Source organism: Schistocerca nitens, chromosome 3 (genome assembly GCF_023898315.1).
Source record: "Schistocerca nitens isolate TAMUIC-IGC-003100 chromosome 3, iqSchNite1.1, whole genome shotgun sequence".
Classification (NCBI taxonomy): domain Eukaryota; kingdom Metazoa; phylum Arthropoda; class Insecta; order Orthoptera; family Acrididae; genus Schistocerca; species Schistocerca nitens.
The window spans coordinates 75,834,693-75,850,639 of NC_064616.1; positions in this window are offsets into that span (position 1 = coordinate 75,834,693).

The following is a 15,947-nucleotide window of genomic DNA, read 5'->3' on the forward strand; positions in this document are numbered from 1 at the left end:
ATACGGGATTTCGTACTTTCGATGTTATCCGTACGGTAGAAGGTTTAAGGTCGTGACGGATCATTCAGCTCTGAAATGGTTATTAGGTCTGAAAGACCCAGCGAGTAGGCTAGTGAGATGGGCGCTGAAACTCAGTGAATTCGATTTTGAGGTAATACACAAGTCAGGTGTGAAACATGCCAATGCTGAAGCATTGAGCAGGAAAGTGGCAGTATTACAAGTAACGGGGGTGACTGAAGATGAGTGGAAAAGGGGAAAAGCCATGGATAGTGATTGCCAATTGTTCAGAAAGCAACCGCAGTTCCTAGTACAGGACGGGTTACTTTGCAGGTCGACGAAATGCGGCCCGCGCGTCGTCGTACCAGCAACGTTAAGATCTGAAGTTTTGCAACAGGCGCGTGACCATTTCCTTTCAGGACATGGCGGGAGAAGAGCTACGGATGGACGGATAGCGGAGAAGTTTTGGTGGAGGACACAACGTCAAGACGTGGACGAGTACGTCAGGAATTGTGTGCCATGCGCACAGCATGCGGACTTGAGCCATCAAAAGATTCAGCTTCAAAGATTACCTGAGGCAGACAGACCTTTCCAACAAATCGTAATTGATGTATTAGGCCCATTTAATACGAGTGTATCAGGGGATAAGTATGTGTTAACAGTGATTGACCACTTTTCTAGGTATTTAGTCATGGTCGCATTACCAGATCAGAAAGCAAGTACGGTGGCACAAGCTTTAGTTAATAATTGGTTCTACATCTACATCTACATTTATACTCCGCAAGCCACCCAACGGTGTGTGGCGGAGGGCACTTTACGTGCCACTGTCATTACCTCCCTTTCCTGTTCCAGTCGCGTATGGTTCGCGGGAAGAACGACTGTCTGAAAGCCTCCGTGCGCGCTCTAATCTCTCTAAACATTCGTGATCTCCTCGGGAGGTATAAGTAGGGGGAAGCAATATATTCGATACCTCATCCAGAAACGCACCCTCTCGAAACCTGGCGAGCAAGCTACACCGCGATGCAGAGCGCCTCTCTTGCAGAGTCTGCCACTTGAGTTTGCTAAACATCTCCGTAACGCTATCACGGCTACCAAATAACTCTGTGACGAAACGCGCCGCTCTTCTTTGGATCTTCTCTATTTCCTCCGTCAACCCGATCTGGTACGGATCCCACACTGATGAGCAATACTCAAGTATAGGTCGAACGAGTGTTTTGTAAGCCACCTCCTTTGTCGATGGACTCAGGTATGGGATACCTCAGTCCTTAATCTCGGATCAAGGTACTAATTTCACGTCTGATCTGATGAACCAATTGTGTAAGTTACTCAAGGTGAAGAAACTACGGACTAGTCCATTCCATCTGCAAGCAAACGGACGAACGGAGAGAGTGGGTCGCACGATCGCTAAGATGTTGAGTCACTATGTAAATAGTCAACACACCGACTGGGATGTGTACTTGCAATTCGTAACCAGTGCATATAATAGTAAGGTACATACGTCGACAGGACTGTCGCCGTACGAAGTGGTGTATGGGCGGAAGATGCCATCACCTTTTGACATGCTTCGTCCATGGTTGGGAGCGGAGGGCGAGCATGTAAGGCAATTTGCGAAAACCATTAAGAAAGTATGGCAGAGAGTTAGACGAGCTAACATGAAAGCGTTGGAACGACAAGAACGGATGGGAGATACAACGAGGAAGTTGCCACAGTACAGAGTAGGCCAATGGGTGCTACTAGCTGTATGTTCCAGAAGGGAGAACCAAGAAGTTCACAATTAAGTTCCAGTGACCGTACCAGGTAGTGGAAATGACATCACCTGTCAATGTAAAATTATAATTGCCTACCAAGACAACGGTGGTTCACGTTAGTAGAGTTAAGCCGTTCCATGGAGTAGTAGATCCGTGTATATGTACTTCTCCTTCTGGCAGAAAGCGAAAAGAAGCGCCAGAAGCAGACAGTAAGCCGGGTATTAAGTATAAGTTGCGTTCGAGGGATGTGTAGTTAGCAGTTATTATCATGTGTGTATTATTTTTGTGCACAGACTAGAGTTATTTTATTGGTATTAAGGGGTAGTGATGGGAGTTTTTTCCTTCTCTCTCTCCATTCTGTAGGTGACGCAGGATGGGATACAAGTATGGGGCATAGTTCTCTGGCAGCTGACTCAAGCTGGCCAGGTACAGTATATGCCGTTGCGAAGTGGGGTGTTGTTCGGGAAACGACTGGATGCGGTCCTCACGAGTCACGAGTGGACGCTTCGGCCGGCACTCAGCATCCTGCAGGTAAGGAACGAGATGCGGCAGCTACAGGAGGTGGTATCGACTGTGGAAACGGTTGCATCTAAGAACGGAATATTACGGGACGTGCAAGAAGAGTACGAGGCTTTGGATAGGTCATGTAAGGAAATAAGGTAACAACTGCACCAAGTCGTGAGCGTGGGTCCAGGGAGGAGAAAGAGAGTAAAGAGGGGTTGGTTGAATGCAGGTGGGAAGTTGTTGAAAGCAATTTTTGGAACAGCGGATAGAGACGATATTGAGGGTTTGAACAATTCTTTGACAGTTTACGCGACAGGGAGGAAAGCATAGGGAAGTTAGTGGATATACACACAACTGAGATACGGGGATTAGGTACAGAGTTGTTGAATGTGACACGCGTGGTGCGTGGGATGGCTACAGGGTTACGAGCATATATAGAACAAACACAGAAATTATTGAATACGGATCTGGAACAGGTACAAGCGCGATTGGATATAGTGGAAAGGAAGCTGGAAATGGCTAAATTGCTGCGGGAACTGGTTAACAGCATTGGTGATGCACGAGTGAGGATGGATGAATTGCAAGAGGCAGTACATCACGCATGGCACGGGCAGGTTGATGTCACCAGAAAAATTCAGACTGAGTCTGAAGCAGGCAGAGGGAGAGTTTCCACAGGGGGTAGAGCACGTAGTGCCGATAATTGAAGCGAGTAAGTCACTTTTTTATCATATGTCTAGGATTAAGGTAACAACGGATCTAGTTAAGATGTATATAGAGATTAGATTTCCAGTAACTAGTGTGGGGAGACAGTATCACTGTTACACAGTGCATCCTTATCCGGTCAGATGGGAGCGCATGGGGAAGGGCGTACAGTTCAGGACAGAGGAGGTTTTATTAATTTCTAAGGAGGGGGACACCCATGTTACTATGTCGAGTTTAGAGTTGAGTAGATGTCTAACGGAGTCAGTTTCCATTTGTCCATCACGGGTTGTTTTCACGGGCAAGGGGTCGTGTGAGATCCAGTTATTTAGGGCAGAAGCAGAAGCTTCGGAGTGTCGGAGAATAATAGTGAAGCCTACGCCACATTTTCAGCAAGTTGGGAGGCATTGGTTGTATTCAGTATTCGCTACAGAGAGGATATCAGCCAATTGTTATGACAACGGGAATTGGACAGCAACCACTACGATGGAATTACGGGACAGTGGTTTGCTAATCAACGGGACAAATTGTGAAATAGTAGGGGATCGTTTCAGCTTACCACCGACAGTCACAGGAGTCTCAAGGTTACAGATACTCATCTGACAATGTACTGGCCAGAAGCGTCATTCAGCATCGCTCCAGGAGAAAACTTGACGTATATTAACAACACCTTGGATGCCACACTATTGCAAACGATAGATAAACTAGTAGATTCGGAGAAAGGTCAAATTTCAATGCAGCAATTATTAAGGCATGTGGAGGAGTTCGATACCAGGCGGAAACGTAGCATAGTGACCATTGGTATTTCAACCAGTACCATTACCGTGTTGATTGTATTTATCAGAGTGGTATAAGTCTTATTAAAATGGAGGATTCAGCATGTTAATGTAAGATCGCTCCATGAGATTCCTGTAGAATGGATTACCAGTAGGGCATCAGTCCTGGCATCGTGGATGTATATAGGGAAGAAGTAGAATATAGGATAGATCTAGAGTTAAGGTATAGGGTAAATTTGGGGACGAATTTAATTTTTAGGAGGAGGCAGCGTTGCGGCCACATGTAGAAAGCGTTGCTTCATGCAGTGGAGAATGGCAAAACAGAGGCACGCCGGCGACCGAGGCATTGCGAAGTAGGCAGGCACAGATAGCCTTGCTGACAGCAGCAGTCTACCAACAGACTGACGCAAGGACGCACACAGACCGAGCGCCGAGCGAAGCCTGGAGAGAGCTGAGTAAGGGGAAGTGAGACCAGCACGCTAAGTTACACTGCAATACACTGCGGGAGTAATAATAAAAAGCTACCACCGAGGGTAAAAAACGTCCTCCTGCCGGATATAAATAGTGGAGCGCAGGCAGCAACAGACAGAAGCCATCAGAAAGCAGTTCGGATCTGAGGACGGACGTGGTCCGTGTCCGAATGTTCAATCTTCGTAGGTGACGATTCCGGAAGTCTGTTCCAACTCGCAGGAGTCATCAGTTTGCCGCCAGATGTCAACTTCAGCTCTGGAGGTCGGCCCGAGTTCGGTCGGCATCATGGCTGCTTAACTACAGCTTAACTTCCAGCAGGACCGGCCGCAGCGCGGTCTCGGTCACAGGCGCCGCTGGGTACTGACGCCCGGACTTCACGGCAACCCGGCCCCACAGCCCGTGGTCCGTCCATGACGGGACCTCGCGGACATCGCGACTGACGGCTTCCCAGCCGCCGGTGCAGCAGGCGTCGGCAGCTGACCTCACGGCGACGCAGCTGAGCGGCGACGAGCTCATCTCAACCACAGGGCATCCTGGCTTCAGCAGAGCACTGGTGGCCTGAGGCTCCCGAGTGCGGTCAGCGCCGCGCGTTGAGCGCATTGTCGGAGAACCTACACAGCAGCAGCCAGGCAGAGGGATCCACAGGGCTGGGCAGCGACGTCGAGGGAGAAATTGTAAAGACAGTTCAATAAATAGTTGTAAAACTCACGCCGCCTCAGTCTTTGGCGCAACCACTGTGTCTGCTGCTAACAAGTGGTGCAGAAGTCGTAACAAAATGTTCCAACAATAATAGCTTGCTGCTTTATACTGCATAATGTTGCGAAACATCTACAACATGAAGATTTTGAAGACACAGCATAGGATTTACATCAAGACTGTGATAATGAGGAGGAGGAGGAGCCTTTAACTGAAGCGGATATTCTTCGGAGAGGACGTAAAAGAAGACAAGAAATTGCAGCTGTAATACAAAATGCAGGATTTTGATTTTTTTATTTAGGAAAAGATACAAAACTACTGATCGTCTACAACAAAGGAATAACTGTCTACAGAACGGTATATACATTAAAACTATTTTCATTTTCCTCCTGTTGCAAATTCTTTACATTATTCATCTTTATATTAAGAAAGTTCATTAACATAGCTTCTTTTTCCATTTGCAGTCGAGTGAGCTTCAGCTGCTCCAGCAGCACCAGCCTATGTAATTCTGTGGTACTGAGCATCTTCGTCTCGTCTGTTTCTGGCAAGGCTCCTTTCTTCAACGGTGGTGGCCTGGCATATGGACTTGCTCTAGACGAGACGAAGAGGATGGTGGGCGAGCACGAGGTGTAACATCTGTTCCTATAAACACATATGTATGCCAGAGATGTATACAACGGTAGAACGTAACGCGTGCTTGCACTTTTATGGAGATTTACTTTACAAACATAGCAGCGGAAACTTTCCTTCGCAAAGGGTTACGAAATGTTGGCCCAAGGTAACTCTAGCCATGGCACTTAATGAAACTGAATAGCCAACATGGCACTTATATATTATATTACTGCTAACATCACTAATGATAGTAATAGTAGTAGTAGTACTTACGATACAGTAATAAGAACATTTCGCCACTCTCGTGGAAAACAAGTTTCCGCTAGTATCTTTATAAGTAGCAGTAATTAATTTTGTTTGACTAACAAAAACTAGAACTGAATCTTACCAGATGACTTCGAGTGCTCTACTGGCGATAGTGCAGATATGGACGGTGCAACCCCTAGTGTCACTGCCCCTGAAAGTTAACGATTTGAAAAAAAGAACTCATTTTAACATTTACAGACTGTGTGTAATATTTTTAACCGAATGAAAATAAATAAATAAATAAATATTAACATCACATGAGCTTATAATTTATCGTATCTGGTATCTGGTTCATTGTTTCATTGTAGGATTCCCATCTCCTTGTAGCAAGCCGTAACACTTTTTCTCCCAAACATTTAAAACAATCGGTTTATTTCCCGTTCTGTTCTTATCCGTTTTCCTTTTTAGTCTCGTTTTCATGTTACTAACTTTCTTTAGCAATTGTTTCCTGTCAATTTTAATGCCGATATTACTTTCAAATGAATGTATGACATTTAGGATTGCTTCTTCTTTCTTTCTTTTTGCTTCTGGAAGTTGTGACTTCTCTAATAACTCAGGATGATTTTCTAAAGCTGTGACTAAAAACAACAACGTACTTTCTGCACATACCGAGCTTTCATCTGAATCGAACGAGTGTCTTCAGTCTTCAGTCGATAAGTGACAATACTCCCTGACAATAAATGAAGCGAAAGGCAGTCGCATGGCAAAGGAAACAGTGATGAAGCCTGCTCTTGTTCGACAATGGTTCGCTGACAACAATGCGTACCAAGCAGGCCGCTAGGAGCTTTTGCTACTGTGTTAGAAGTAAAAGGTAGAGAGGAAAAGCAAAAGGTTATTCTTACAGTCAGAAGCTAATGCTTCTGCTTGTACCTTTTGCTTCCAAGTGAATGCTCTTACTTCTGCCTTTTGCTCCAAGCTTGGGCTTCCCCCGGGGGGAGGGGGAAGAAAAACCCCGGCGACTAGTGGATATATCACCGCTGAATAATTCTTATTCTGAAACCCGTTACCTGAACTTGTTCCCGATTATACTCATTCCTTATTCTTTAACGTGAGCACCGTTCCGGTTCGCCGTGGGTGGGCCGCTCGGGATAATGGCCAATATGTCTGGCTACCCTGGCGACGGCTGTCCACGATTATACCCGGAAAAACTCTGCCTTAACCCAACACGATTTTTCCCATTGGTCAACTCCTTTTTCCTCCTAAGCCACAACACCCGTTACTAAAGCTTCCGATTCAGCAAATCACTTCCGAAACCACTAAATACCGTGAATTCCACCTACGCATCGAGTGCAGGCATTGAATAATGCAACCCCACATTTTTGCACTCGTGCTGATCGAGATGACGAGTCAGCCTCTTTTCAGCACGACCCCCTCATACCCTCACTACCTCATTGCTTCTAACTGATACCCCTGCAGTTCTTTGGAATCTTTCCCAACGATTTATTCTTTTTCTGTCTATGCCTTCTGTTTTTCGTATGTGGTAGTTCCTTGATTGGTTAACTCAATGCACGAAGCTATGGAAGAGAACTGATCTGTTCTACCCCTGTAAGTTGATAAGAGAGGATAGAAGACTTCCGGCTGTTATCCCCCAGACGGCAGCGACGTTTTGTTGATATAAGGGTATGTAATACGTTGTTTTATTGAGGTTATTTGTGAACAGGCAAGAGTTCCTGTGTGTGTTGTGGTAAGTGATGTTAAATAGTCTGTTTTATGCCGCCACCCCAGACGTCAGAGCAGAACCGTTAGCCACGATTCATTTTACCATGCAGCGAGTTTCCAGTTGATACAAAGTTTTGAAGTCCTTTAAATTGCATGTTATGTTCCCAGTGAACGCTTACTATAAGCAGAGCATGGCGCAAACACGTGGACTGGCACAGCTGTCGCCTTTCGATAAGCCAGTCACGCCCCCAAATGCTACCACTTCTCTCCTTATTCTTCGTCTTGTCTGCCGTAATTAAGTCTAATTTATAAGTCATTTATTGTATAAGTTTTGATGACATAGTGCACACGAGTCTGTTAACCATCGCTACTACAACCTCAGATAATTACTTACTACTTTCGCATCCACTGTGATACTTCCCATTCGTAACGTAACTCCCAGCTGGAGCTAATGAGATTAGTTGGTTGCCATAGGCAACAGTATTTTATACTCCGGACCGCACCCAGTAACAGCCACTTTCGAGCAACCCAGCCCTACCGTGTGCTACTCAGTGGTAGCAGTTTAGTTTTCAATAGCTCACTGTGATGTCACTTGTATTACGCCCATAACGTGCGACTTTCCCCTCTCCTGTGGTATCTACCAGAGCAACCGATGTGATTACCGTCACCTGACAATTGGCCATCTCTCCCCAATCACTCACATTCCCAACTGGTCCAGTCTTTAAATCACCTGCTAAACAAAGAGTCAGGCCAAATTACACTAGACCGTGCCACCGCGCATATCACATATTGGCACCACCACCAGTATCTCAGTCGTATAGTTATTCTTAGTTCTGTATGTACCCCTTTAGTAATTATCTTTATTGGTTTATCGCTATGGGTAGCGTTTCGAAAAGGACTTTTTGCGCGACTTCGGTCGCCCCTTCCTGCTGTCCCGGAACATCAATCTCCTGGAGAATACCGTGCGTAAGTTGTGAAATGGGAGCAAGAGTATTCCTCGCTGCCCCGATACTGTAGTAGTCCGGTAGGAAATAGCAGTGAGTGGTACGGAATAATAAAGAAGTGAAATACACCCAAAAGAAAAGGCATAGCGCTACTTTAGGTGTAAGCAACAAAGTATGCGTGTGAAGTGATTCCCCCCCCCCCCTTGTGATCTGTGCATCGCCCCTTCCAGAGACCTCCATCTGGTGCCAGCGCCAACAGCTGATAGCCGCACCTTGCGCCGCCACTCGCCGCGTCTCACATCTTCGCCGCAACATCCGCCGTCGACCAAATTCCGTCACCCGAGTCTTCATTACCCAATGCAAACATTGTCACACTTTCTTAAACAAATGCAAATTTTAAAAAAGAAATCGAAGTGTATTGTCAAAATTATGTAAGGCCGTCCTTCGCAGGAGCCCCATAGTAACTGTCAATTTACCACTACCCCATGCTTCACTCCTACGGAGGGGAGAAGGGTGTACAGTGGGGGCCGATACTGAATGGATTTAATAGTATTAAATTTGATTTTTATTTTTCACTCGATGTTTGTCATTGCCTCCTTCCTGGCGGCTATTTGCCGCATCTCAGTCACATTGCAAAACCAGACAGGAGCACTTTGAAACTCGCGTGTTGAACCATCAGCAGCTAAAGTGACGTGTTGCTGACGATGTAAAGCTACCGAACTGCGCGTCTTCGATGAGGCCGACCAATAGGCTTGGAGACGATCGAGGGGATGGGAGCGCGGCCAGCCGCTGGGAGCGCACACGCCGTCCGGTCTCCTCTGCTGGCAGCTTCCGACCTGGCCAGACGTTCTCCTCTCCTGCTCTCTCGGGCGGCAGCCCATTCAGTTTCGGCGGCTTCTCTAGGTCTGCCTTTCCCTTTTACGGCATTAAACATCCGTGCATTTAAAATATGTTTGATTTTTCACCTCAACGGGTGCCACTGCTTTCCCTGCCTCGCCAATCGTGACACGTTAACAGGGAATTTCATCTGCCCCGAGGTGACTGGGTGTCGTTGTGTCATCTTCACCATCATCATCATTCATCCCCATTACGGTCGGAGGAAGGCAACAGCAAACCGCCTTCTTTGCCTAGAACGGCGGTGCGGGTCTCCCGCATTGTTCCCCTACGTACTGTCAAGTAGCGTAGGACTTCATTTCCATTTCCATATAAACACGAGATCAGTGAAGTTTCTTTGCCTACCCACATAAGAGAATGAAATTTTGGTGAGATGTAGTCCGTCTCTAAATTGTAAAGCAAGCAGTGCTCGTGATGGAGGATGCTGGCTTTCCTAGAAGGACGCTACAGCTATTGTACAGCACGAGTAGAATCAACACCCCCTCTAGCAGTGTAAAACAGTGTGCTGAGGTTTACACAGAATCTGTCAACATGCGTTATTTGCTTTACTAATATTAGTAACTCCGTGTTCCATGTAGTGCTAATAAACTTTGTGGAAAATGATCACCCCTAGGCGAGTCTGCACAGTGTGCCGCCAGTAATTCATCAGGCAAGCTGCAGAAGAATCAGTATAAGTTTGCAAAGCACCAAGTATTTGCTCTTGGGAAGCAGTGGAGTGGAAAGAGTGAGGCCTCACAGTTTGCAGACGTAACAAAGGAGAAATGCGTGACGACTTTCGGGCAACCTACCTACTCTCACCTGCCACCCTCCCACTTGTCAGACCGCAGAACACAATTTATCCTTTAATACGTATTTACTGAACATACATGTGGTACACACATTTAGTATTTTTTCTTAACCCACTACATTAAACAATAAACGTTAATTTTAATGACCTGTGCCGGCCGCGGTGGCCGAGCAGTTCTAGGCGCTTCAGTCTGGAACAGCGCGACTGCAACGGTCGCAGGTTCGAATCCTGCCTCAGGCATGAATGTGTGTGATGTCCTTAGGTTAGTTAGGTTTAAGTACTTCTAAGTTCTAGGGGACCTCAGATGTTAAGTCCCTTAGTGCTCAGAGCCATTTGAACGTTTTTTTTTTTTTGTTTTTTTTTTTTTTTTTAGTGACATGCGATTTTTCCATCAGCTGTAACGTAAAAACTATTAGTTCTACAGAAAAAATGAATTTATCTTTATTGTAGGAAGTTTAATGAAGTTTAGTTTTGTACTGGGTAGCATTTTCGCTAGAAGCCTCGATTTTGGAGTTATTTAAGAAAAACATATTCTAATGTGCCCCCTACTCCCACGCTCATATTCTACCAATCACTCCTGCCTACCATTGTACAAAATTATGAGACTGCACAAATTTTTCCTAATCGACCTTTTTCCGTCTTCGTTGACTGGGCTACAGAGTAACTAATCGAATAATTATTACATTTTTTGCCTCGAATGAAATTGGTAATGACACACTTTTGATAAAATTACGTCCTCAAATTTAAGCTCCAAGATCAACAGGAATCCTTTTCCCCTTTAATTTGGAAATATTAAAATTCACTGGCACTCTCGATTTCGAAAACAATCAAGTCCAAATTAAGTAGTTGAAGCGAAAGTTTTGTCTGTATGAATAAAGTTATTCACAGAAGTGGGAGAAAAATTCATTAAAACGAAATTGAGGAAGAGAGAATAAATGTTTAACGAGGAGCTCAAATTCTCACCTCAAAATAAAATTACTAATATCCTGAAAAAAATTAGTTCAACTATTCTGCGTAATGAGTTTGAATAAGACGTTTAAATTCTGTCAGATAATATTTACTAAAGTCTGATCGGATGTGTATAATGACCCAAAAGAGATAAGTAGTTATGAAACTGCACGATCTACCAAGTGACAGGACAAACGAATAAAATGGTTTACCAACGGAAATTATGGTTTGTTTCTCCCTAATTTTAGCGACCGCTACGGTCTCAGGTTCGAATCCTGCCTCGGGCATGGATGTGTGTGATGTCCTTAGGTTGGTTAGGATTAAGTAGTTCTAAGTTCTAGGGGACTGATGACCTCCGATGTTAAGTCCCATAGTGCTCAGAGCCATTTTAATTTCTCCCTAGTTTTAAGAGAAAATAGAACTCGATAATTTCGGTGGTCTGTGGGTATGAGATTATATATTCTAGAATGCACTACGCTTTGCCCCACTGCAATTAGAATTAAATTTGAGAAATTGATTTTTTATGTTCTGATTTGACATTGATTTTAATACACCCAGCAGATACTAATCATTATTTAAAATGTTTTGCAATACAGAGGAGTGGTGCCTACTGAAATGAAATGTCGTGTGACTAGGACCTCCCGTCGGGTAGACCGGTCGCCTGGTGCAAGTCTTTCGAATTGACAACACTTCGGTGACTTGCGCGTCGATGAGGATGAGATGATAAATGATGAAGACAACACAACCCCCACTCCCTGAGCGGCGAAAATCTCCGGCCCCGCCGGGAATCGAACCTTGGCCCCTTAGCACGGCATGCCGTCCCGCTGACCTCGCAGCTACCGAGGCGGACATGGTGTCTAGTCAGAGAGAGTTCGCTAGTGTGAGACAGCTAGGTTCTTACTAAAGTACGTGCTCAAGGGTGTTCGGAAGTATCAGAACTTAATTCTCACAGTGCCTGAGGTGCAGGGCAGTGACAAAAGTCGATTATGGACATTGTCGAGAATTCTTGACTTTATAAGTGTTGAATTTCAAGTTTTTTGAGTGTATATGCTTGTAGGACTGAAATATCTGAAACTGAGTAGCTGTTGCAACAATATTCATTTCACTGTATACCTATTCTTCACAATGTACTCTTTCATTCACTGTGATGAATTGTCCTTCAAATTGACCACCATAACTTATTCCTAATGTGTGATACCACGGGTATAAAGTACTCGACTGCACTGCATGTCAGGACATGCTATCTCATCTATAATATTATATAAAGACAAATCGTTGTTTAACTTTGTTAGCAAAAATCTCAAAAAGTACTTGACCGACTTGCTTCACATTTTTACGTGACACTCTAACAAACATTAGGAAAGATATAAGCTATATATTTTGACTATACATAATATAAAACACATATCTGAATGGAATGTTCTTTCCAATAATTTCGAAAATGTCTCGACCAATTTACTACAGATTTCTACATGTTGATCTAATAAACATTCAGACAGACACAGGTGACATATATAAAGATATATATCTATCTATACTAGTAAATGAAGATGAAATGTTGCTTAACATTGGTACCAAAAGTCTCAAAAAACTGCTCGACCTATATACTTTAGATTTACACACAGTGCTCGAATAAACATTTGGAGAGACACAGACTATATAATTTATAAGTATATATAAAATACACACACACACACACACACATATACATATATATATATATATATATATATATATATATATATATATATATATATATGAGAGTGAGAGTGAGAGAGAGAGAGAGAGAGAGAGAGAGATATAGAGAGAGAGTGAGAGAAAAGGGAACACTGTTAAGAATTTTTCGAAAAATTCTTGATCAATTTACTTCAGTTGGACAGACATAGGCTATATATAATAGCCGGGGGTTGGAATTGTTAGCCAATAAACAGATTTTAACAATACTTAGAAAGTGTATTTTTGTGCAAACAAACACCACTTTTTTAAATGGAACAGTGCCTATTGACATTGACATCATAAAAGTAGGGTAAATTAGAAGCTTAGTGGTGTTTGTTGCAGGACTGTAGCTGAATCGCTTACAAGATATCGTTTTTTGAAAAGCTTCCATGCCGACACTTGTTTGCGCCATTCAGCCTGTGTAGTTACTAGGTACAATGTTGTTATGTTTTCTTGAGTGTCCTCGTGTGTTCCTTGAGTGCACTGTGACTGCTATCAGTGTGTAACAGACCAAGTAGTAGGCTGTGAGTGGATGATGGTGTTTACCAATGCAGACACAGCCAATATACGTATGGTGTATAGAGTGTGTAGGAAGAATGCATTTAGTTCTTGTACAGTGCATGGGGCAAAATATCCCAACAGACGTCAACCATCTCAGCAATTATTTATAAATCTCTTCCACCAGTTACATGAAAGTGGTAATGTGACACCTAGACAATGTAACAGATAGAAACAAATTATGACAGAACAGGGGGAAATTAATGTTCTTATTGCTGTTGCAGCTGATCCATACATTAACTCCCATGCAACTACACGAGAAAGTGGCGGGAATCAGGCAAGTGTTCTATGCATTCCGCATCAACTTTGATTCCATCTCTATCACCTCTCACTCGATCAAGAGCTGCATGGAAACGATTATGAGAGTCGTGTTAACTTCTGTACATGGGCATTAAGACAGGATACTCCAGATGTATCACATATCTTGTTTAGTGATGAAGTCACATTTACCAATCACGGCCAGGTAAACCGCCGAAACATGCGCAATATTCGTTCGTTGACATACCCAGTTGGCTTCGTCAGGTGGAATGTCAGCGTCCATGGAGTGTAAACGTGTGGTGTGGGATAGTGAACCATCAACTCAAAGGCCCATTTTTCATAGGTGGAACACTGAACACACACAAGTACAACAGAGTCATAGCAGACTATCTTCCACAGATGCAATAAGGAGTTCCTCTGCAGACTAGGAGGAACCTGTGGTACCAACATGATGGTTTCCCAGCCCATAGCTACAGCATGTTTTCACGAAGTGTTTCCAAATCATTGTATTGGATGCAGAGAACGTGTACCTTGGCTGGCCCTTTCCCAATATTTGAAGCTTTTAGACTTTTTTCTCTGGGAGAAAGCTGAAAGACACTGTCTCCAAGGACGTACAAACACTATGATATGCAATGACACATTACTGCAGCCTACTCAGACATTTCCTCTGAAATGCTAGCACCCATGCAGCAGTCATTCTGTACCAGATGGAAGCGTGTATTGCCGCTTCCAGTGGTCATGTGTGTACCGTTTTATTGTGAATAATTTCTGATTGTCAAGGCAGTCTGACAGTCTGCATTTGATGTACACGTTTCAACTGCAGCTATCCTACTTTCACTCACATGCCTTATACCCAACCTCCCTACACTGTGGCTGGTTGTATTGCTTCTTCAAATGACCCCCTCGTCGCAATCTGTAGCATTTCACCTCAGAGAAGACGACACAACCGTCATTCTGTTTCTGAGTCACAATATCTGTTCCCTTAAACTGTATGGCAATTCTGATAGCTCAAGACAAATCACTAGGAGTTTCCACCCTCACCAATCGTGACATATCCGCGAACTGCCGCTGACGAATATGTCTTAAGGCACTGTTCTCTGCTTCTCACAAGAAGGCTCTATCTGCCTCTGCATTATGCATCAGTTCGTAAGTCGGGGAGTTTAACTTACGGATTCTGTTAGAAAATGCCTATACGGTTTCTGTGTTAATTCCGTGAGATTTCTCCTGAAAAATCTGGCAGTATTTTGCTTTCAACAGCACTAGGTAAGCTCTTCGGCTAGGTGGTCAAATGCCTGTGTTTTACCAGAGGTTTCATGGTATGTGACATACGTTTTAGCGTCACCTGTCAACCGTAATTTAGCCATAGACAGATATGTCGCAATGGACTAGTTCCCTAACTTTGCTTCTTCCCTCATATCATCCAGAATGGCTGATACATCCTTGGATGGTTTCACAGAAAAAGGCATAATGAGACTAGTTGCCACAGGATCAATGTATGGGATAGATACATCTTCCACAGTCTTGGTATCCCCACCTAGTGGTTGCATCAACCCAGTCACAGCATGTGATGCTTCTAGCTCTCTCTTTATTTCTTCGCTAGCCTGGTTTCGTTGTGTTTTGTTCTGGAGTAATGCAACTATCCGACGTTTCAAAACTTCAACAGTTTCATACAAAATTGCTGAAAGCGTTTCTGGTTGTTGCGTAACGTCTATTTCGACTTATGATGCAGAACCAGTGGGAAACTAGTATATCGACCCACTATCAATAAGCGAAAACAACTACTGTATATTAATCTTTTCTACATATCATAGCGAGACTCACTGCACTATGTACTTCATGCCCAAACCTTATATAAGTCTCACACATTACTGGCACTGCCTAATTCGTGCCCTGATAAATTACAATACTGGCACCTAGATGGCTGTAAGTTCAAAAATGGTTCAAATGGTTCTGAGCACTATGGGACGTAACATCTGTGGTCATCAGTCCCCTAGAACTTAGAACTACTGAAACCTAACTAACCTAAGGACATCACACACATCCATGCCCGAGGCAGGATTCGAACCTGCGACCGTAGCAGTCGCGCGGTTCCGGACTGCGCGCCTAGAACCGCTAGACCACCGCGGCCGGCCTGGCTGTACGTACCCTTTCCCTGCAGTTATCCCAGAACTGTGAAAGGTGTGCATGTTCTAGTGCCTTATACACTATCACTTTCACGTTCAAGCAGATCCTACTGATTCAAGATGGCCCCAAAATATAAGCAAACAGAAAACAGGTCAACAAAAATTAGCCACTCACTGCACCACAGAATGACAGATGTCGAAGACTGCTGATGTATAGGTGTGGCTCGTCGATGGCAGAGATAGCTGTCATC